We start from the raw sequence: 23,552 nt of genomic DNA, 5'->3' as shown, positions 1-23,552 counted from the left end.
TGGTACAATGGTTGTGATTAGCTTAATTAGCTCTTCTTCTAACCAGATAAAATAATGTATCCCAGTTGTTTAGGGAAAGTTTAAACCATTATACAAATAATCTACATGTGTGGGTTTGGCACACAATATGCACAAATCATATAATAAATCAAAGCTGGGTGCTGACTTAAAGGGGGTTACCTGCACATCCTTGTATTTTTATAGACCAAAAGCAGGGGAACAGGGGACTCCAGTATATAAAAAATTAAGGGGGATCTTCGTCAGGAACACATGCATAAAAAAAAAAATGCATTACTCGTGACAATTTGATATATATATATTTACACTTTAGAATAGTATTTATATTTGTTTCCCTAAAGAAGGTCTTATCAACGTGATAAAGTCATGGCTTGTTGGAAACCTATCCTGGCTTGTGTGTTTAGTGTCAAAAAAGCATTTATTGCTTATCTAGAGTGAATCTGAAATGTACATTTTCATGTTTTAGATATTTGTAATATTTAACTGTTACTAGAATATTTTAGTACATAATAATTAAGTTTAGATATGTCTGAAATTTTCAAACCTGCCCTATTCCCAAATCAACCAGGGTCAGGCAGGGGGAGTACAAGGCCCACCGGGGCTGCCACTCCAGGGGCCCCATACCCCCAAGGTGCCCCCTCTGACTGCATCCCCCACACATCGACAGGGGCCCCTGGCACTGCCTAACCCCTCACAGGGGTGTCACCAACCACCCAATGTCCTCCCCTGAGCACACGAAAGTGAAAGGCATCGGGAGGGACACCGGAGCCGGGGGAGTGCTGACAGGGATCGGGTCTGGACCGCCAGGGCCCACCAGGTTTTTTCCCAGTGTCCCGGCAGCCCATCCGACCCTGTATCAATAAAATTACAAAACCTGAAGAGTCAGTGGTTTTTGGGCACATGCATTGCCAAGGAAACTGAATCATAGGAGCTGAGCCCAAGTCCCAATAAGGCAGTTAAAGGCGAAGTGTCCCACAGAGATTAGTCTTTTGTGGATGACACATGTCTCTGTAGGAAATTACCCTAAGGAGCTCACTCAAATTCAATTTTTTCCCACAGTTCAAAATTTTTTGTGCAAAAACTCCCAAATTTAAATTATGGTTTATTATGTACAAAAAATCCAAAAAACTTGAATGTAAGACTTCAACGTCTAAAAGTTTGTGAATTTATGAAGAAGTTGAGAATGGGAGTTGTCCTAGGCAAAATGTACAGTATGTAGTTTTTCAACTTGAGTTATTTACATTTTTTCGAGAGTTGGTAAACCCATTAAAAAATGATAGATAGAATATGAATTTCATGCATTTGAGTTCCAGCAACATCAGATGATTGGTCTGTTAGGGCTCTGGCACACGGGGAGATTAGTCGCCCGCGACAAATCTCCCTGTTCCCGGGCGACTAATCTCCCCAAAATGCCATCCCACCGGCAAAAATGTAAATCACCGGTGGGATGACATACGCGGCGGAGCGATTTCAGTGAAAATATAAATCGCCGGTGGGATGACATACGCGGCGGAGCGATTTCAGTGAAAATGTAAATCACCGGTGGGATGACATACGCGGCGGCGCGATTTCAGTGAAAATGTAAATCACCGGTGGGATGACATACGCGGCGGCGTGATTTCAGTGAAAATGTAAATCACCGGGGGGATGAGATACGCAGCGGCGCAATTTCAGTGAAAATGTAAATCGCCGGTGGGATGGCATTTCGGGGAGATTAGTCGCCTGCGAACAGGGAGATTTGTTGGGGCGACTAATCTCCCTGTGTGCCAGAGCCCTTAAGGTTCTCATTCATCCGGGTCACTGTATATCTGTAGTAGAAAGTCAAATCAATTGGACTTGCTGTTTTTTTTCTTGAAGACAGTGCACTAGTCATCTAATTGGCTTTCTCAATTCAGAATTGAATTCTGATGATTGGATTAGTAAGCTTTGATATTGCAGTGATCAAACCAGTATGCATATGCAATCACAAAACAACAAACAAAACAACACATTGATACGTTGACACTCAGACTGACGCTAAGGTGATAAGCACAATGTATTTTTTTTAGTGAATGTGATTGTTTTGCCAACAACATGGATTGATGCATTGTTATTATTTACAAGATCTGTAAATAAAGCTTTGTTATTCAAGGGTGAAGACACACAGAGCTACTAGTGACAGCTACTTGTCACTGCTACTAAAATAGACAATGCTGATCATTAATTGTATATAATTGTCTCTATGTGTGTTTTATAGGAACATATGGGGGATGGCACTGCATATTATGGAGCTTTTTGGATAACTGGTCTCTAGATAACAGAGTTGACAGATCTTTGTCGCACTACTCTGCTTACTTTTACCCAGTTTTATAACATTGGCATATATAACTATTGCTGTAATCTGCCAGTAGATACCAGTACAGTACAGTACCAGTTGACTCCTTGTTTCTTGTGTTTCATTGAAACCTGGTCAGCCAGATCGCTATGTTAAGGTTACCAAATCGTATACAAATCTGGCAACCTTTGTATAAAAAACAGGCTGGTATGCACTTAATTTAAGTGTATATGCATGCTGTTGGACATGGGTATGAGGCTTGTGCTAACTACTATGATTGTTGGCCACTGGCATGCATAATCTGCTAGTGCTTTTCATTGCCTCCTTGCAGTGTCCTTGGTTTGATTGTGCCCACACTAAAAAGCAACATCTCACCAGTATATGGGTTTCCTTTCACAGGCCAAACACATGTAAGCATATTTATTTGCTTTTGGTAAACTTGGTTTTACTATGTGTGCGTGTGGTTGGTAAGGGGGTTGGGGCAAGGAATAGTAAGAATGTTTAGTAACTCCCCTGAATTACCCTGAAGAGTAATAGAGGTATTAATCCTCTGTGTAATACTCTTTGGTTGTCTTGCAGTTTAAAGCCCAATGGTTATCCAACTGACAGGCCAGTTGTAAGGTGGCCAAACACAGGCAGATTCGGGCCCTTCAGACTATTCCAACAGCTTATTTGCTCATGTGTGGGCCCTCCCACAGGCCTACTTGACCAATATCTAGCTGAAAATGTGCCAGATGTCGATCTCCCCATCAGATTCCCAGTAACTTCTGGGTCCACCAGTGACCACCCTAGTTTTCTCTTTGAAAAGACTGACTAGCTGCAGCTAGATGGATCATAAATAGTCTGCTTAAACATTGGACTATGGTCGGCCAGTTCAGCGGAAATCACTTTGTAACTGGCCACCCACCATTTTAGCACATATATTTTATGTCACATATACATTCACTACTTTTAAGGCAACATTTAATATGTAATTGATAAAAAATGTACATGAGAAATGAGATTCTGTAAATAAATCTCAGAAATTGTACAAATTGTACACTCAATTTCAGAGAAAAAATGAAAAAGAATTCTGTTATTGCTTGATATGGGCAACTGCACTGGGGCAGATTTTTGCCATGTAAGTCCCACTCTGCTGTGTTTTTAGTGGGTGGCTGGCACAAAGCCATTTACTTTGCATTGCAAATAGTAGTTCCTGATTATAATCCATATAAACAGGAGAATGTCACACTGGGACACAAACCAAAAACACTCTGTATGTGATGCATTGTGCAATATATAAGAATAACTATATATTATTAATCATTTTCAGGGTTGGACTGGGCTGGGACTGATAATCAGCCCTAGCATACAAGCATTCCAGCCCATGTTTGTACATGACAAAATTATTGTTTTATTGTTGCTTCAAATTGAAATACATTATAATTCATATTTAGAGTTCTCTTCCTTCTTCGGCTTCTAACCTAATGATCAGATAAGTAAGGCTAGAAAGGCCCCACCTAGCCATTGGCTCATATCTTGGTAATAGGGTTTCTTGCATAAAGTAAAGAGATGAACAGATGAATGAAAGAAAGGAATAGATGTAAGGGTCAAAAGAGAAGAAAGGTGCTTAAAAAGTATTTATATTCCTCCTGTCACATTGCATTGCCTTTGAAACCAAAATAATAGAAATTGTGAGATGTGTGAGATTAGTCACCCAAGATAAATCTCCTCTACCGTGGACAATTAATCTTCTGCAAATACTTTCCCACCAGCAATAATGGAAATTGCCGGTGGGAAAACATAAACATCACTTCGGTTTCCTGAAGTAGTCCAAATGACATTGCCTTGCAAGGAACACTTCTGCCGAGAGCAACTAAATGGGGGGCCAGAGGGGGTTATGGTGTGGACTAAAAGAACTCCTCTATATTAATGGCCTGTTGGCAAGATGTTGGCATCACGCACCGAAAGCAGATGAGCCACAGAATTCTAGGTGCAATGGAGTCCTGTACTTCGGTAGTCATTACTGGCTTCCATTGTGCCGGTGTGCAGTGATATTGATATGATATTGTTTGTGTGTCTTCTGATCTCAGACAGGACCAACCATTTAATTAAAAATACCATTTTCCTGTATATTGAAGATCCTAGAGTGCACATTTTTATTTCTAAAGAAATATTTATATAACTCATCATCACCATCATCTGTTTGCTTTTAGAGTTTTTTTTCTGCTTAAGTAACAAGTAAGGAAATATAGTATTGCTACTATAGTCTATGCTATAAACATTGCCATCATATATGACTTAACTACCTTTATAAAGAGAAAAATATTTCACCTAAATTCATTGGCATCAACAACAAAAACAAATCGGATATAAATATCTGTCCACACATGGAAGTGCCACCTGAATAGACTACATGCATCCAGTGGGCACGCACTGTCTGTTCTGATGGATTTAAATCCCATAATGACATGATACACTGTAACATTCTTCAGGTGCAAATATTATAATATAGACATATAAACTTACAACTACTGATGACTGGGTTTCCCAGAGCCTGTGCCTTCTCAGGGTGGCATTAATTGGCTTTGATTAGAGGGCACTTATTATAATACATAATACAAGTTAGCACCTTACTCAATTACCCAATAGGTATTGTAAATAGGTTACTGTAATCCCTGATTTTGTTGGCTCCACATTTGATTTCAGGGTGATTTGCCAGTAAATCCGGAATGCAAAGAGCTTTGCTGGCAGGCTTCCTTCTATTACCTGGCTATTCAACTTCTTTGCAATTTCCCACTCTGTCAGCAATAAGGATGCCAGGACATGCCAGGACTAGAACTGGCTGCACACAATGCAATATGGACTTCTAGTTCAATCAGTTTTGATCAAATATGTGCACCCCTCTGTCAAAAAAGATCAAAACCAATCCCTTGCAAACCCAGTAGATCACTCGAAGTACAGCTTCCTGCTTTGTAGTACTGCTTTGTAGGTGATCAGTGGCCAAATAATGGGGAGACATTTCTTGCACTGGACTCACAGTGCAATTCTGTAGCCAAACTGTACAGGATACATTTTGGACTTGGCAAGGGTGCAGCCAATTTAAATGGGGCCATGCTGGTGTGTGGGTGAAAGCCTGCAACTGACTGGCCCACATTGAGAAGGCCAGTAGATGGCTACCTTAACCATAGTTAACACAGATGGGCTGCTAACTGCATCATTCCATTAAGCCATACCTTCCTTCTGTTATTTGTTTTGAGAACTGAGGATAAGTATGAGCGTTTTGTCCTCTGAAACTCCGAAACTCAGACAGCAAAAGGCTTGAAATTATCCTCTGTACTTGCCCTAAACAAAGTTGAATAATGTAAGTCACATAAGATCATACAATGTTTTGGGGCTCCAAGAAACATTCTAGTTACACCTCTGAGCACACCTTATGCCTTGGCACAGACTGCTATGCTACAAATCACATAGATATCCGAGGTCAGCCAGGAAATATGTCACTTTTAAACTTGTGCAAGAACAGAGTAGACAATAAGACAGATCCTCATTAAATAGCTTGCTCATTGCTTTATGTAAAGGATTATAATCTCAGGGATGGGTGGTAGGCATCTTCTAAAGCACTGTCATTGGAGAACTGAGACATAAGGATTAATTAAGGTCAATGAAATTTCAGTTTTGGATGGCAAAATAAACCCTCCTGTATTCCTCCTCCCCAACCTCACTCATTTGACTACTGTATGCCAAAAAAGACCCTCTGAGATCTACTCCAAGTGGCATTAGCCTCCTTTGCCATCTTTCTATCTGCAGCCAAGCCCTTTATACTAATAGCACATGTGTGTACAAATGGTGGAGAAACACCAGAAACTGCCTGTGTCACTTCTCTTTGGCTTTAATGGAAAATGGAGTGTCACAGCTAGTACAGGCATAAAAGGACTCACAATAACTTTATTGCAGGTGCCCTGCAAAATTTAATTTTCTGCCCCCAATGAAATTGCGAGCGATGCACGTGAAATATCATGTGTTCACCTGTGACAACCCCTCTCAGCCCCCCCCCCCTTCCCTATGCCACCTATGGATGTGAGGTCTGCCCCTCTATAGTTACAGCACTGCCTGTGATTATACTAGTCTTTTCAGGCTGAGAACTGCCTGTACCAGCAGTCATTGGGCAGAGAAACCACCTCTATGTGCCGATTACCCTTAAGGTTTAGGGTGAAGACACATGGAGCTAGTAGCAGCTACTTGTCACGGCTACTAAACACTAAATGCCCTGCCATAGATAATACTGAGAATTGTCTCTGCTAAAACCCACAATTATCTGTAAATTATCAGCATTGTCTATTTTAGTAGCCACGACATGTAGCTACCACTAGTAGCTCCATGTGTCTTCACCCTTAGGGAAGTGTCAGACAGGGAGATTAGTCACCCCGCAACAAATCTTCGTTTCCGCAGGCGACTAATCTCCCCGCAATGCCATCCACTGGCAAGAATGTAAGTTGCCAATGGTGGCATACGCATCGCTATGATTTCCCAAAGTCGCCCGAAGCTTCCTTTTAATGCCTGTCCTGATTCTCACTCTTTTGACAGCTCAACCTGCAGTCCCAGATTCTTACTGAAAAGTCCCTCTTTTCCCTTTGATCTCCTGCACTCAAGATACAGATACAAACAGATACAAAAAGATACAAATTTAATCAAAAGTAGCTTTTGGCAGAGAGCCTGGAAAGTTAAACAAGGTTCAGCTGCACTTAGATACATTGTTTTTCACATTTAATTAAAAAGTAGCTTTTGGCAGAGAGCCCAGTAATCTTAACAAGCCACACCTGCACTGAGATACAATTGTAACTAATAAGCTAAACATGTTTCTTGGGGGAACTGAGCCTATTCCCAGACCCACCACTTCTGGCATTCAGGCAGCCCCCAAACCTAAAAAGACTAATAACAAGAAGTGCCTTGATACAAACCAACAAAAATGGAACTTATCCCTGTGGCAAAAAACAATGCAAAACCTGCCCACACATCTGTAATTCAGACAAAATACAGATTCCCCAGCATCCATGGCCAGTACAACTGTTCTTCTTCCAACGTGGTGTACTTAATACAGTGCACTAGATGCCCAACAGGAGGACTGTATATAGGAGAGACTGGTCAAAGCCTGAGAAAGAGAAATACACACCACCGCTTTACTATAACAAATAAAAAACTGGACACACCAGTAGGGAACCATTTTAACAATCTTGGTCCTTAAGGGAAACTTTAAAACAGAGAATGAAAAGAAGGTTTGGGAGTACTAATTAATGAAAACTTTCAACTCTCTGGAGAAGGGACTGAACCTGGGTTTTGGATTTATGGCAAATTATATAGATTAAGAACTGCCTGCACCAAGCCAGAAATACCAATATCTGTAGAGACACTGGGCCAGTTAATCACATGGAATTCCATTTACTTCACACTTCAGTAACTTACCCTAATTTATATCAAGCCACTTTGATCCACATTATCTTGTACCTTATCTGTTTGTCCCGGGCAGGCCCCCTCCATATGACTTTGTTAACACCTTCCACACAGATATTCCTTTTTTCTGGTTATTTGATCTATGAGCTGAATGTTGTATATATATCAGAGAGCACCACAGCTTCATTGTAATCAGCTTGAAAAAGGAACTAGAATGTTCTGAAAGCTTGCTATGATTATCTTAGTAAGCCAATAAAGGTATCACCTTTATACCACTTTTGTTATTTTTTATTTCAAAAGCGTTACCCTGTAAACACTTTGTGTCTTTAAATCTGTACAGGATGTGTCAGGATGGCCGAGCGGTCTAAGGCGCTGCGTTCAGGTCGCAGTCTCCTCTGGAGGCGTGGGTTCGAATCCCACTTCTGACAACTGGTTTTTAAGATAAGAGCTTTCCATACTTTGTTTGCTCTTCAGAGTGCATTCAAACACTGTAGTCTGATGTTTAATGTGTTTAATATGTATCTCCAAATGGATATATCTAAATTTAGCGTGTGCCATACTGTACTATTTGTGCCACAGTAAGAAATTCCCCAGTTCTCCATTACTCCTTGGGCACAGTATTATTAGCTGGAATTAAATAGGAGCAAGCTGGTGGCCCTAGCCAGAGTGGAGTCCACTGATATACTTAGCTGATAATATTATTTTAGTTGGCTAATGTGTTTTAGTTCTTAGCCGGCAGTAAAGGAGAGAATTTTGGCTGAACCCCCATTCTTTTGTGTCTGTATTTTTCAGAACCAGTTCTGCAGCAGCTGCTCCGCTCTCATTCTCCCGTCAGCCACATGTCAGACTCGATCTGTAAATGTTTTTATCTTAGATGAGAAAAATCTGTTACACAATGTGCCCTAATAAAATGAATCTAAATGCATAACAATTCATTTTTTACTTATAATTCAATACTTTTTTTACTTATAATATATAAGAATAATTCAAAACATTGCTTAGGTTTGGGAATTACATACCTATTTCTTAGTTGTATTCCATGTATCAATTCCCTTCTTAACAAAAAATTTTCCTTTTTAACAATTTTGTAAGGTGGCAGAAAAAATAACCTGCCGAAACCCGGGATCGAACCAGGGACCTTTAGATCTTCAGTCTAACGCTCTCCCAACTGAGCTATTTCGGCTGTGAGCATGCAAGCTCTCTAGTACAATAGTTAGTACGCTCATTTCATTTGTGTTTTCTGAACACAAATTATTTAACTGTTTGTTATCAGCTATCCTTATATATTGAGTATTTGGAAGCATGATCATCATTCTTTTATATAGTGCCAGCAAATTACACAGTGCTTCACAATAATTTTTAACAAACAGGGATCTTGAAAAGTTTAACAAATAAGGGTATATAGAGTAACAATAGGATCAGAGGACCCTGCTCGCAAGAGCTTACAATCTACAGCAGTCCTGTCCAACTTCTACGGTGCCGAGGGACGGAATTTCTCTAGCATACATGGTGGAGGGCCACTAATGGAAGCCAGTTTAGGCCACTCCCCTTTTTTGAACCACACCCACTTCAAACCACACCCATTTTATCACAATGGTGGTAGTGCAGCAAAAAACCAAATGCTTGGTCCTCACTGCGGGGATATCAACAGTTATTCATATATGATAGAATTATATTATGTCATATTAAGACACACCCTTAAAGGAGAAGGAAAGGCAAAGTCACTTGGGGGTGCCAAAATGTTAGGCACCCCCAAGTGACTTGAATCGCATACCTTTTACCCAAGGCTGGTGCCCCTGTTAGGAGGGAACAGCACCAGCCCGGGGTACCTGCAGCGCTTCCTCCTTCCTGTATCGCTTGCGCGCATATGCGCAGTACAGTGAGAGGCGGAACTTTAACAGAGAAGTCGGCTTTCCACTCTACTGCGCATGCGCCTATTGTGTTAGTCGCAGCAAAACGAAGCCGGAAGGAGGAAGCGCATCGCTCCAGGTACCCTGGGCTGGTTTTCTCGTAACAGGGGCACCAGCCCGGGGTACGAGGTAAGCGATTAAAATCACTTGGGGGTGCTTAACATTTTAGCACCCCCAAGTGACTTAGCCTTTCCTTCTCCTTTAAATCCATATGCCTCCTCCTCCCCTGTGGATAGCACAGCAACCCCCAGCAACATAATTACACACCTTAGGGACCATTTAATGGCTGTTTCCAACTACTAACAAACTCCCAGAACAAACCCCTGCCAGGTTCACCTCTCACAGGCAGCATAGGGCAGGCAGAGTATGGCACACACAGGCAGCATAGGGCAGGCAGAGTATGGCACACATAGGCAGCTAAGGGCAGGCAGAGTATGGCACACACAGGTAGGGCAGGCAGAGTATGGCACACACAGGCAGCATAGGGCAGGCCGAGTATGGCACACATAGGCAGCATAAGGGAGGCACAGTGCTGCCTGTGTGTGCCATACTCTGCCTGCCCTACCCTACCTGTGTGTGCCATACTCTGCTTGCCCTTAGCTGCCTATGTATGCCATACTCTGCCTGCCCTATGCTGCCTGTGTGTGCCATACTCTGCCTGCCCTATGCTGCCTATGTGCCATACTATGTCTGCCCTATGCTGTCTGTATGTTCCATACCCTCCCTGCCCTATGCTGCCTGTGTGTGCCATACCCTCCCTGCCCTATACTGCCTATGTGCCATACTATGCCTACCCTATGCTGTCTGTGTGTGCCATATACACAGGCAGCATAGTCCAGGCACTACTACAATGTCTGAGGTGTGAACAGGGGAACAATGTGGGTGATTACAGCCTGAGCCTGAGGTGGGGATGAACAATGCAGAAACTAAAAGGTGTGAAAAACACAGGGGATTACATGTTTAAACAATACAAGGGGATTACAGCCTGAATCTGAGGTGGGAACCATGCAGGGGGCCAGTTAATCTCAGTACTGATACTATTTAAATCTTACACAAAGGTAAGACATCAAAGCAGCCAGACAGGTGGGGGGCCACACAGAGGGGGGTCGCGGGCCGCCAGTTGGACAGCACTGATTTACAGGCATCGTTGCGGCTCTATTTTATGTTATTAGTTCTGTGTGCATTTACTAATGTTCATATTTTTTTCACCATTCATTCTCTTTTATGCTATAACTGGAAAAAAAACACATTTTTTGGCATTTATTATGCAAAACCACGAAAAACACTAATCCAAAACTTTGCCATCTAAAACTTGTCAAGGTCATGTGGAAGTCAGTGGAAAAATTAACTCTTGAATTTGTGGTTTTAGACGTTTTCATTTTTTTGCTGTTTGTAAATCCATGAAGATTTATATTTTTATGAAGATTTTAAAAGCCACAAAAAAATTTAGTTTTTGTGTTCTTTTCATTTTCGTTCAATTCTTTTGTGCTTTTTCAATTCAGATCTTTTAATAAATGAAAAGACATTTGTGGTTAAATGGAAATGAGCTTACTCGTAGTTTTAAAAAAAACTCTAAAACCAGAAAATCAGAATGTTGATAAATCATTACTTATCTTACCAATTTTAGTCTTAGGGTTTGAACATTATGAGTTCCAAATCAGTGTTTCTCCCACTCCATAACACTTCATGGTATTTTTATCTCCAAGTCCAAGTCCGCACAACTTTCCATTTTAAAATGTCTCCCACATCTAATGTTACCATTTCAATCCCAAAATTCAATCCCAAATCATCACTTTAACACTTCCAGATGATAAAGTGATGTTTCTTTATAATAGAAAATGATAAAGGGATGTGTAATGCTGTGACAGTCGGTATACTCTAACATAACTATCTTTCATAGTTTAAAAATACATTGACTGCCACCTAGTGGGACACAACACACATAAAATCTAGCAAGTTTAAGGAAAACAATTAATGGCAGCGGTGGGATTCGAACCCACGCCTCCAGAGAGACTGGAGCCTAAATCCAGCGCCTTAGACCGCTCGGCCACGCTACCACAGGATGAGGAGCTTGCACTACAAGAAAAAATTTTACAAAACATTATCACTTTATTCATTCTAGGAGGTTTTGGAAGGTACATGGCTTCACCCTACCCATTAGTTGCTTGTAGTGACAGGACAGGCTAGCATAGTGCCCACTGGTCTAATATCTTAGGGTTCAAGATTTTACCAGATGTTTCTACTAGAGGGGCAAAGATTAGGTATGAAAGAGCTTAGTGGGGTATTATGAGTGATGGTACAGGTGGAAGGGGTACGATGAGCAATTATTTAATGGTGCCACACAACAAAAACCATGTGCCAATGTTTGTGCTGGGATACCAAGATTTCCAGAAGATATGCTACTCACCTGATGTGGAAACGGGCATAATGTTGACAAAGGTGGTATAGTTAAAAAACGGTTTGGTTGACTCTTGGTTATCACTAAGGGTTAAGAAAAGTGACCACCAAGTAACCATTTACAACCACATGTCCCAGGGGTCTCCATCCTTTTTTTTTACCCATGAGTAACATTTCAATATAAGCCAATGTTGGGGAGCAAAGCAAGCATGAACAAAGTTCCTAGGGGGTGACAAATAAAGGCTGTGATTAGTTATTTGGCAGCCCAATGTAGACTGGAAGAGTACAGGAGGCTCTGTTTGGAAGTGCACAGGGTCTTTATGCCTACAAGTCACAAATTCAAAAAATATCCACATACTTTAGGGCCATTGGAAGTAACATCAAAAGGACTGATGAGCAACATGTTACTCACAAGTCACTGGTGGGGTAAACTAAGCTTCCAGGAAGCCGAAATAGCTCAGTTGGGAGAGCGTTAGACTGAAGATCTAAAGGTCCCTGGTTCGATCCCGGGTTTCGGCAGACTATTTTTTATTTTTGCCCTTCCATACCCTACAGTCCTGCTAACAGATTGCTTAAGGTTTCATTAATGCTAATGTATAGGAATAACTAACTTACAGGGCACAGATCTTGCTATCATGATGTTATAGTTATTAATTTAAAAGCAACCGGACATAATCAGTATTGTTATTGTTAAGCATATTAAAAACCTTGTGTCAGAAGTGGGATTCGAACCCACGCCTCCAGAGGAGACTGCGACCTGAACGCAGCGCCTTAGACCGCTCGGCCATCCTGACAACTCATTTGCAGTTTTATGGATGCATTTTAAAATAATAATTATTCAGAGTGGTTTATGGTCCTTGTTGCTAACTTTGGAGCACATACGTTAATGGACACCTATCACCCCCATATTGTTTTCCCCACCAGAGGTGCTGGCTAATAGAGCCCACATTCTGGTTGGGGGAAACATAGTATTTCTTGAAAAAAAGAAAAAAAAGACTCACACTAGGCTACACACATCACAATGGAGCTCCCAGTGCAGGCGGCCATGTTGTGAAACACACATGCACATAATGAGCAAGTGCCATACCTCATTCATTATGCGCATGTGTGTGACATAGGAGGGTGAGTTGTATCCGCCATTCCTACATCAGGTGCATAATAAGAGAGGGGAGAGTCACTCATTATGCGCATGTGTGTATAGGTGCACTTTAAGTATACAAAAGAACATTTAAACATTAAGCAAACCCAATAGGATGGTTTTGCCCCCAATATGCATTCATACAGCTTAGTTACCATTAAGCACAAGGTACTATTTTACAGAGAAAAAGGAAATCATTTAAAAAATTTGAAATATTTACTTAAAATACTCTCTCTGGGAGATGGTATTCCCTTAAAGGAAAACCACTGGTCGTAGGAAAGATTGTTCGTACCCTCCACTGATGTCCAGGGCTGAATCATCAGATATGGAGGTTGAAACAATAGGAATTCTACCCCTACCTGATGATTCAGCCCTTAAGGGCTCTGGCACATGAGGAGATTTGTCACCGGCGATTTTAAAAAGAGCGATTTGGCGACAAGACGCCAATGCTAAATCAATGGAAATCACCAGCGTCAAAACATACGAGGCTACTTCAAGTCGCCTGCTGTTTCAAATCGCACACAGACCCTTTTCTGAGCGACTTGAGTAAACATGAGGGGGGGTTAACTGTTGAGTGTACCATGGGTAGCAGATCGCCTGGAGCTCAACTCACATAAAATCTCTTTGTGTGTATTGTCGTGGCGACTTGTCGCCAAAGCGCCGGGGGGAAATACGCAGGCGACAAATCTCCTCGTGTGCCAGAGCCCTAACGCAGCTTTTGCTTGGGCACCTTCAACGGCGCCCAGTCAAAATCTTTTGTCCCGCCTGATGGACGAGACGACTGATATTCAAGGCTTTCGCAATATCGGTCAATCCCCCATACACACACTGATAATATCAGTGTGTATGGCCAGCTTTAATATTGCTCTTTTACACCCTTTCCCTTGAGCCACCATTTAGTGATGGGCTGTGTGCTCCCTCAGAGATCACATGATCAGAAATAATGCAGCTCTAACTGTAACAGGAAGTAGTGTGGGAGCAAAACCATTAATTGGCTGATGGGGCCCAGCATGTATGTGTGCCTTGGCTTGTTTGTGTGCCCTGGGAATCCTATGATCCCAGGGGGCAGCCCTTAATTCTTATAATGCCAATTTTCTATATAGGATTACCCAATAGCACATACTACTAAAAAAGTATATTTTATGAAAATGGTTTATTTAGATGAAGCAGGGTTTTACACAAGCTTATTTATGCAATATATATATTTTTTAGAGACCTACATATATACAATATAGATATTGTACTTGATATTTTGTAATGGGTCCATCTCAGCTCTGAACTGAGATTCAATAGGCCCTGGTATTTCAGCCAATAGAAGCACAAACAGCCTGATTAAAAGTGACTGTCTATGGACTCTGTCCAAATGCAGCATGCTCCGCCAGTTATATGTACAGTATTTCACCTGCACATGAGATACTGGAGGCAAGAAATGCTGAGCAACCACACTGTACTGTAAAACTGTAAGCAAATGTACAGCAATTCATTACACAAGACACTGCTGTCAACTTGCCCCAGTGGCCTAATGGATAAGGCACTGGCCTCCTAAGCCAGGGATTGTGGGTTTGAGTCCCATCTGGGGTAGGCCTTTAGAAGGTTGCTGTTCCTTTCTTAAATAAATTGCAAAGTAACACAGCTATGCTCATTTTGTACCACTTTAAAAAATTAGAGATGAAACAATGCTTGCCAGAAGTTACTATGCATCATTTTTGTTGAGTCTCTTTGGAGAAGATGATTATTAAAAAAATGTATATATATTGTAGATAAAGCATCCCATACTGTAATTTATAAAGGTCTTATAAGTCACCAAGGAGTCATGTGACCATATAAAAGCACAAGGCTGCAGACTGAGTGCTCTTATAAAGGCCACATAACTCAGAGGTGACTACTAATATCTTTATAAATTAAGTAGGGGGTACATTATGCATTATAAACTAATGTTTCTGTGTACAGTGTCCTACTTTCTGAATATCTTTGGCTTTGCTCAGTGCTGTTTTAGTTTGTTTTGCATTTGTTTCGCTGGTGATTTTAAGCTTTTTTTTCTTGTGGTTCTCTGTAGTCCCTGCATTAGGCTGGTGGTACACAGGGAGAATTGCCACCTGGGCAGTATTGCCCCTCCCAGCCAGGAGGTAGGACCTATACCAAAGCCAATCAAAATTAGTCCTTACCTATAAGACTACTTGACTTCCTCCTCACTGCTGTTATTGTTTTTATTCTACTGGACAGGAGGTAGGATCTCCCCCTCACCCATTTGTGAGTGGGGGAGTCTAGAAAGTGATAGTTTTAATTCTTGTTTTGTCTATTTATTTTTAACTTCTGTGTGCACACAGAGGGATGATTCCTTTTTCTTATGGTTTTTTTGAGCCTTAAAAGACTGATATCTGAAAAAAAAGGATATGGGCTAGTAATAGCAAAACCTGAGTCAGGTAAGTATCCACTGTGTTTAAAATGCTCAGTGTGATGGGAAGCCTGATTACTAATGAGCTAATTAGGGAGCTTGTAGGGAGTCTGCAGCTAATAAGCAGCCTTTCTCCAGGGTTCTGACTGGAGTTTCCATTTTGTTGACAAGCCAATGTTACCTAGTAAGGTGCTTGTATGCTTTTTGCTATTACTGTTTGATATCCAAAGTGTTTTACGGTGAGCCAGAGTCCTCTACTGATTACACCAAGTGCTTGGGGTTCCAGGTTTGGCTGGGGATTTGTACTGCTGTGGCAGTATTGTGCCATCTGCCTTTTTTTTTTTTTTACATTTTTACTCCTAATTGTGTTGGCTGCTGGGTCACGTCCACTTATCTGGTGTGTTTACTCATGTGTCGGCTAACATGATAGGGGCAAACACTGAAACGTTTGTTACACAACCATTTTGCATGACTGCTGGCTTTTGCTATGGCCCTTGGCTTGTGTGGTTGCTGGTTCTTGTTTAGGCCTTTGGCTTGCGTGTCTGTTGCCCTTTGTCTTTGTTGTGGCCACTGGCCCCAGCTATGGCCTCTGGCTTGTGTTGCTGCTGGTCCTTCTGGCCTTTGGCTTGTATGTCTGTTGATCCTTGTCTTTGGTTTTGGTCTTTGGCTCACTTGGCTGCTGGCCCCAGCCCTTGGCAGCTGCCTTTTTACTATGGCCCTTGGCTTGCATAGCTGCTGGTCCTTTGGCTTGTCTGTTGGTCCTAGTCCTGGTTATAGCCTTTTGCTTGCTTGTCTGCTGGTCCTTGTTATGGCCTTTGGCATGCATGGTCCCTGGCCCCAGGATATCATCTTGAGCTTGCTTGGCTGCTGGCTCTGGTTTGGGCTTGGCCATTGGCCCCGGTTTTGGCCTTTGGCTCGTGTGTTACAGACAGTAACAGGCACCAGAGGAGGGGGCAGTACAGAAACCAGGTCACTCACTGAGGGAAACTACACTGATAGGGAAAGGGAGGGGCAGGAAGCTGCAGAAGTTAGGGACTGAGGGCAAATTTACATTTTTTTATTGAATAGCAGACATTCTAGTAGTGTGCACTGTTCCCTCTGGTCAGCTACTCACTGTCACTGTGATTTTATTGCCTGCAGTGCGTTTCCTTGTGCTGTATCACAGGCTGCCAGTGCCTGCCTGTCAGTGATCCCCTTCAGAGGAGAGAGCAGCCTTATACACTCCCTCTGTGGTTTGTTGCCAGCCCAGCTGCTCAATCAGGAATAGAATTGTCTGTGGCCCCGCCCATAGTGTCATGGGACCCGCCTCCCCTCCCAAACATTCTCTCTGCCTTTTCAGGTTTGGAAGCGCTCACAAACATTTCTCATTGAGTACACCTTTTTTGTGTATTACCGTTGCTTGCATATTAGTGCAGCTCCAGCCTTACTGAGGCTACCACTATGTGGGTGGTGGGTGGCAGTTTGTGTTGTGGTTGTGCCATTTTGTCTTTGAGAGCAGCAACTATAAACATCATGTCTGCAGCTAGATCTATAAAAAAAAAAAAATATAGATGACTTGTTGTAAAGTGGAGAACTTAAACTACAACAGAAAGATGCAGGAATATCTGGAAACAATTTGCAGAAGCTGTTGGTGCAGACAAATGTGAATAAAAAGGCTATGTGACCTGCATGAAACGCAAAGCACTTTATAAATGACAGTCACACGACTGGTACTTGTAATCTAAGCAGGCACATGTGGGCAAAGTTCCACAGGCAGAGCCACTGCAGCGTCTTCTCCTCATGTACCAGAGCCAGCAAAAACAGCCTATAGTGTCATACTTCCCAAAAGATGTATCTAAAATTCCAGTAAATGTCAAATCAGTTGGTAGACTCATGTTGATTTGTGCTGTATGGATATTGGGCCTTGTGATGGGAAGTATTTAAGCTCCTTGCCCAGTGATGTATAGCATCACTGCGCTTATGTCGTCTGGTGATGCCAGTCTCGCAAGATGAGATGTGTTGTCGGGATTATATAGGAGGCGCCAGTCGCTGGTTGTTGAAAATTGATCTGGGACGTGTTGGAAATGTGGGACTGTTCCGCTGTGTGCATTGTTCTGAGCCCATGGGTGGGCAGTGAGCTAGCAACTATTGTGAAAGTCAGTTGAACATAGGTGTGCATGTGCTACTTTCTATTGGTTGGGAGGCTAAAGTTGACTTTGGGTGCTGTTCTATGGCTTTCTATCCCTTCAGCCAACCTGTATGAACTGCTTAGCCGTCAAAGTGAGAAGTTTTTTTACCAAATTTTAACTTGTTGGCAGCTATTACGATTATACGGTCATTTTCTCTTAGGGCTCTGGTACACGGGGAGATTAGTCACCCGCGGCAAAACTCCCTGCTCGCGGGCGACTAATCTCCCCGTGTACCAGAGCCCTTAGGGGGAAGACACACCGGGCTACTAGTAGCAGCTACTTTTCAAGGATACTAAACTCCAGAAAATACCCTTCCATAGACGGTACTGAGAAATGCCTCTGCTAAAACACGTAGAGACAATTATCAGTAAATAAACATTGTCTATTTTAGTAGCCATGACAAGTAGCTGCTACTAGTAGCTCTGTCTTCAACCTTATATAGCACCTACATGTTCAGCAGTACTTTAGAGATTATCTGTCCCTGTTCTATCGGAACTGGCAACCTATTGCATGCTGCAAGGTCAGTTTTATTAGTAGCCTGCCTGTATGTTTTTGAAATGTGGGTAGAAAAGAGACCCAGAAGGAAGACTGTGTAGGTACTGGGAGATCATACAGATCATTGTACATAGTGCCCCTGGCTACAGTCTCACAATAGGGCAGATTGTTGTGTGTCTAAAGTAGCTTTGTGGGGTGTACAAATCCAGGTACAGTGAGGGCTGCACACTACCATAAACAGTAGTCTACAATAAAAGGGCACAGCCATCTACAGTTCCTTAGTCACATTATAAACTGCTCCTAAGCTGAATTCCTTGCATTGCTAAGCCTTCTCAATCAAGATGTTTTCTTTTCTTTTTAGATTCAAGGGTACCCAGCTGACATTACAATGGAATGGTAAGACTTCAAACCTCCTGTAAAAATGTACTCTTATAATTTCAGATATAAGTCAATACGTTGGTAACTGTGGTCGTGGGCCTGGCTTTTTGGTTCTGCAGCTTTAGTTGCTGTCAGTCTGTACCAAACCAGCTTTTCCCAGACCTAGAGAAACCACCAGGTTGAGCTCTTCCTTGAGCTGCCTTTGCAGATACAGGTGTGGGCATCTCCCAGTGTCTGATGCTCATGTATAATACTGCACACATCCCCAGCTTAAGGTGGCCATACACGTGGCGATCTGACGATGTTTCGTACGACCATCGGTCGCACGAAACATCGTAAGATCCGCCACACACCATTCAGGGCTGAATCGGCAGGTAAGGAGGTAGAAACAATAGGATTTCTACCTCCTTTTGCTGATTCAGCTCTGAAGGGAGAATTTTGGTCAGGCGCCTTCTATGGTGCCCGATCAAAATTTTCAAACTGGTCCGATCGGCGAGTCGTCCGATATCAGCAGCTTCCTGCGATATCGGTCGACTCGCCGACATGCCATACACGCACCGATTATCGTACGAAACAAGGTTTCGTACGATAATATCGGTGCGTGTATGGCCACCTTTAGTCTGCTGGGAACTTCCTACTGCTCTAGAGCCCTGATAGCTGCACTGCGACTCCCAGCAGCCTGTAATACACAACTACTTCAAAGTGTAAATAACGGTTTTCTGTTTTTCAGATGCTAATGTTTAACTGCTGAGCAATGTTTTCTGCAAATGGTAAGGCTCCTGTTATTGAATGTTATTGGGTTTAGCGGAAGTTGTCAAGTGTTTAGCCATTGATGTGTTATTATGTTTGTTAATTATACTGTTTACATAGAAAATAATTCACTCTATTTCAAATGTTATTCTTAAACCAACAAATGTGTTTTTTTTTTTTGTTTTTTTGTTTTTTTTTCATTGTTTCTCTTACTCCCATGTAACTGGACGAGTCCCAAGCTGGACTTGTATTTTTCTTCTATTGAGTGCTATTCCCAAGTCTACCACATTTAGCAATACAGGTGTCAGAGCTGCTATCTTGTTACCTTCCCATTGTTATGCTGATCGGCTGCTGAGGGGAGAAGGGAGGGGTTGCAGCGCAGCAGTAAAGTGGGGCTGAAGTTTTAGAGCACGGGTCACAGGGCTGTGGCAACCTGAGAAATGAAGAAATTTTAAAATTAATTATAGAAAAATCTTATATTTTTTTTTAACAAAGCATAATACAGCATTCTGCTGAAGATGCTCTAACTAATGCGTTTTGAAGAGTTTAATAATGACAGTATCCCTTTAACAATTTGAAGTCTGTTATAAAGTCTTTGCCTTGAAGTTTACTTGTGCTTAAAAACCATTCTTATCCCAATAGTGTAGCAATTACCATACCGCTACAGTCACACATTGTCACTGTGCAGATGTGTTAACAGTATGGAGCTTATCCATGTTTACAAATACCTACTATCAGAGGGCGGAGCACAGCAGGGTGGAATTCAGAGATGTGGCTGAGAGGCCAAATAATATCTGTATTGGCATGAAGTCATGTGTACCCCAGCACTCCACAAGGCCTTTAGCTGAAGAATCTCCTTTTTAGGATGGTGTATGAAGAGCTTTGATTCAGACCGAATGGGGGATGAGGCACCAACCTCTGTAGTAATTTCACCTATATTCCGTGTAGTTGTCTGCATTATACTAAAGTCTTTCACTTTTTCTTCTCCTTCCACTCCTAGGGTCTTGAAGATCAATCTGTTTACAGTAACTCTTCTTCCTTTTTGAAAGTGATTTTCATTTTAATGTCTAATCCAATTTTAATTTTCTACTGAATAAAGAACAAAAAACTTTGGCATGACTTGCTCCTGAGTGATTTTATTTTTTTTTTTTTTAAAGGGTATGCATAATAAGGGCCTGTGGTGGGTTTTATCACTTGCAACACTAGGGCTGCACAAGATTCAAGTTAGATAGGGTTTCATTAGTCTATGGCTTGGTCTTTATGCACAACCTAAAACTGCTTTGTATTAACTTTTTACTCTGTTGCTTTGAGTGACAGACTTATCTTGCCATTTTCCTAACAAAGCTTCTCTTGGTCCGCAATAGAGCCTAAAAGTCCCCATATACGGGCCGATAGTAGCTGCCAATATTGGTCCCTTGGACCGATTTGGCAGCTAAGCGGCCTGTGTATGGACACTTCCAACGGGCCTGTCGACCGTTATCTGGCCTGAAATCATCCAAATCTCGATCAGGCAGGTTAGAAAATATAGTCGGATCAGGGACCGCATTGGCTCGTTGATGCGGTCCCTGGACCGACTTTACCTATGCCCATCATTATAATGTTACCCTGGATTCTAACCGATATACATGGTTTGCTACTATTAAAATCGGCAGGGTTTATCCCGCTTAAAAAAAGTCCTGTTGTGCCGGTATTTTTGTGCTATTTTCTCCCGATATCGCTCACCCCCCCCCCCACCCCCGTGGACATGCGTGGTTGCTTGCTTCCGTGCTGCATACAAAGGGACCATTATTAGATTGAAACACACGCATTGGATTGAAGCACACATGCACACATAGCACTGATACCAAGGGAGCACACACAGCGTATGATTGAAGCGCATGATTAAATGATGGGAGCGCACGCAGAAAAGTGAACACTGCAGGACTGGAGCACATACAGGGGAATGCACAGTATTATGGCAAGTACTTCCCAAATGGCAGGGCTTCCCAAATCTTTGTTAATGTCTTCTTGTTATGTGATGTTGCAAATTTCAATCTGTTATTCTCTAGAGCATTTTCAAATTAAATGCTAGTTCCCTGGCTGCCAAGCATTTCCTAATAAAGTGAAAGGAAAATGGTAGTGGACAGTAAGACTGGCAGTGAATATGTATTATACGAGAGGTAGTGATGTGCAGATTGATACTCAGTATGGCAGCTTCCTTAGCCTTCCCAAACTGACAGTTAAAAAAAATAAATAATAAAAGGTTAAACAATGAAAACTATGAGGCAAACTTTTCTCTCTCCAACTCCATGCTGTTTATGTATTTAACCTAACCCCATAGTAAAATAATTTCCCACCCTAGGCTTATACTCGAGTCAATAAGTTTTTCCAGTTTTCTTAGGTAAAATTAGGTACCTCGGCTTATACTCGAGTATATATGGTAATAGTCATTAGTTATGACTATTAGTGAAACCAGTTCAGGATCTGGCAGAGCACTTGCTGAGTTGTATGAACCTGGAAGCTGCATTAACTATAGACTGGAGAGGTTACAGTCTGGAGGCAAAGTCAATAACTTGATATGATCAGGAAAAAACTAAAACTTTGGTGGTTTGGCTAGCCCCAAAGTGTTGCATAAATAACCTGCAAATGATGGCCAAAGCAAGTATGGGGGAAATTTACAAAAGCACTGTTTACCAAAATTGGAGTTAAACAATGTTGTCATCCTGAATCAGATTCTTAATGCATACAGCATGTTATGAATAATGCCACACCAAATTCAAATTGCTTCAGACTGGGTTTGTTTGATTCATAAATGCAATCTAACAGAGCACATGGGTAATGTTACATTTCCAAGTGTTTTTTGTTGAAAGGGTAATTTAATGTTAACAATGTAAGTTGTATAGTATAAATACTTCATAGAGGGTTTCAATTGTGTAGTTCCAGTGGCCTCCTAAACCAGGAATTGTGGGTTCAAGTCCCATTTGGGTGGGTTGGTGAGTGATTTACCTGACAAGCTCTGTGCATTTGACCCCTATGTATGTGCTAAAAATTGTGGTATAATTCGTATTACTGAGACCTGCTGGGATGAAACATGTAACTGGGCTGTGAATTGAAATGGTTACACCAGTTAAACCCCACCAGACTCCTCTCCCACTGACAGAGCAGGGCTTTCCCATATGAGTGATGGGGGATATCCCTGCAGTGAGCACCACTTTGTTTTGGTGTGCTACAACCATTAATGTGGTATACTCTTAAAAGCTCTTGTGACCACATGGATGTGGTATAAGGCCACATCCATGTGATTACTAGAGGTTTCAACAATAGATCGATTCTGTTTCCCACAAATCCAGGTGTCATGTTCCTCACCCACAATTAGAAATTACATTCAGTGCAATGGGGAAATTGCAGCAATTTCCCACTCAGTGGTTTTTACTTTCAGCGATTCCAGTAGTTTTGAATGACAATGCTTTCTTTGTTAAATTGCTCGAAAAAGGGTCTCATAGTGATTTGCAGTGATAAGCGATTTAAAGTAGTATTGGTTTAGGTACTGGCATTTTATATTCTCTATATAGAGACAAAACAAGCGACTAGTCGCTGGAACACACACTTTTTAAAAATTGCAGCGACTAATCTCTCCATGGGACATTAGCCTAAAGCAGGTGTGGTTTAAAAAAAGGAGTGGCCAAAACTGGCTTCCATTATTGTCCCTCCAGCATGTAGGCCAGAAAAATGCCTGCTCCCTGTACCAAAGAAATTGGATGGCACTCAATCTAGAGAACTGCAAGCAAACGGCTAATAAAATAACCATCGCTACCTGCACAACCAATAATTTCCAGTGGCATCAGGGCTTTGATAGATTTTAATATTCTCAGCATGCACAGGAGAGAGGATTGGAGGCGGGCAGGCTAGGGCTAGAGGAAGAGTTATTGCAAATTTACAAACAAGTACATTGTTGGTAAATTTATAATACCGGCCCCATACTTAGCTGGTATTTTACTGACTGGGCTGGCGAAATACTGGCCATGTGACACCCCTAGCTGCATATACTGTGTTCTTTTGTAATTCTTCACCACGAAAAAAGCTGACCTTGTAGAGATAATAATTTGGTTAATGTGCAGGTGCAGCTGGCCATGCAGTACAGCAGGGCTCCGGCTGTGAGTCTACATCCTATGCATACAGC

At 41.9% G+C, this 23,552-nt stretch overlaps 1 long non-coding RNA gene and 6 other non-coding genes across 7 annotated transcripts; 4 read left to right on the top strand and 3 right to left on the bottom strand.

Annotated features, from left to right (window-relative positions):
• Positions 1–8,107: 8,107 nt before the first annotated feature.
• trnal-cag lies at positions 8,108–8,190 on the top strand. Its single transcript has one exon. It is a non-coding gene; the product is annotated as a tRNA-Leu (tRNA).
• A 682-nt stretch (positions 8,191–8,872) lies between these two features.
• trnaf-gaa lies at positions 8,873–8,945 on the bottom strand. Its single transcript has one exon. It is a non-coding gene; the product is annotated as a tRNA-Phe (tRNA).
• A 2,702-nt stretch (positions 8,946–11,647) lies between these two features.
• trnal-uag lies at positions 11,648–11,729 on the bottom strand. The gene has a single exon. It is a non-coding gene; the product is annotated as a tRNA-Leu (tRNA).
• Positions 11,730–12,515: 786 nt separating this feature from the next.
• On the top strand, positions 12,516–12,588 carry trnaf-gaa. The gene has a single exon. It is a non-coding gene; the product is annotated as a tRNA-Phe (tRNA).
• A 192-nt stretch (positions 12,589–12,780) lies between these two features.
• trnal-cag lies at positions 12,781–12,863 on the bottom strand. Its single transcript has one exon. It is a non-coding gene; the product is annotated as a tRNA-Leu (tRNA).
• A 1,852-nt stretch (positions 12,864–14,715) lies between these two features.
• trnar-ccu lies at positions 14,716–14,788 on the top strand. The gene has a single exon. It is a non-coding gene; the product is annotated as a tRNA-Arg (tRNA).
• Positions 14,789–15,405: 617 nt separating this feature from the next.
• On the top strand, positions 15,406–20,512 carry LOC105947805. The gene is made up of 5 exons (XR_001171277.3): positions 15,406–15,433; positions 15,535–15,630; positions 18,627–18,661; positions 19,374–19,413; positions 20,394–20,512. It is a non-coding gene; the product is annotated as an uncharacterized LOC105947805 (long non-coding RNA).
• The last annotated feature ends 3,040 nt before the right edge of the window (positions 20,513–23,552 follow it).

Source organism: Xenopus tropicalis, chromosome 7 (assembly GCF_000004195.4).
Source record: "Xenopus tropicalis strain Nigerian chromosome 7, UCB_Xtro_10.0, whole genome shotgun sequence".
NCBI classification, from domain to species: Eukaryota; Metazoa; Chordata; class Amphibia; order Anura; family Pipidae; genus Xenopus; species Xenopus tropicalis.
The sequence above is the reverse complement of the archived record's forward strand: the minus strand, read 5'-3'. Positions and strand labels throughout refer to the sequence as shown.